This window comes from Meleagris gallopavo, chromosome 6 (assembly GCF_905368555.1).
Source record: "Meleagris gallopavo chromosome 6, MGAL_WU_HG_1.1, whole genome shotgun sequence".
In the NCBI taxonomy this organism is placed as follows: domain Eukaryota; kingdom Metazoa; phylum Chordata; class Aves; order Galliformes; family Phasianidae; genus Meleagris; species Meleagris gallopavo.
The window spans coordinates 15860527-15860990 of NC_139409.1; positions in this window are offsets into that span (position 1 = coordinate 15860527).

Here is a 464-nt window from a genome sequence, read left to right on the forward strand (position 1 = left end):
CGGCCTGCCCTTCCGCTGCGGCCTCCGGCGCCGGGATGTGTGTGAACGTTCAAAATGTGCCACACTCCGCCCATTTACGGTGCTGACTGTGTACCTTCAGGGGATCCCCTGCTGCCCTGGCCGTCTGCCTTGCTGATTGCTGCCCTTTCTCAGTTGCCCCCTTACTTGCCCCTCCTTTCACCTGAAATATCTCTCTAGTCACACTTTCATTGACTCCTACTTACATTTAAAATTCCATTCCTAAATTGTTAAAGCCTAGAACCACGGAAATAGCTACTGCTGCGGTGTTCAGAATGAGTGCTGTTGCGGTACAATGAGCTGTCTCAGTAGCTAAACAAATGCCCTCTCCCAAAAGCACTGTGCATCTAGCACACAAGATCAGACAAAAGTATGCTAAAACTGATTTTGTAGCAATTGGAATAGTTTATCCAGTGAGTCTCATGACGAATTAGTAGTCTCTCCAC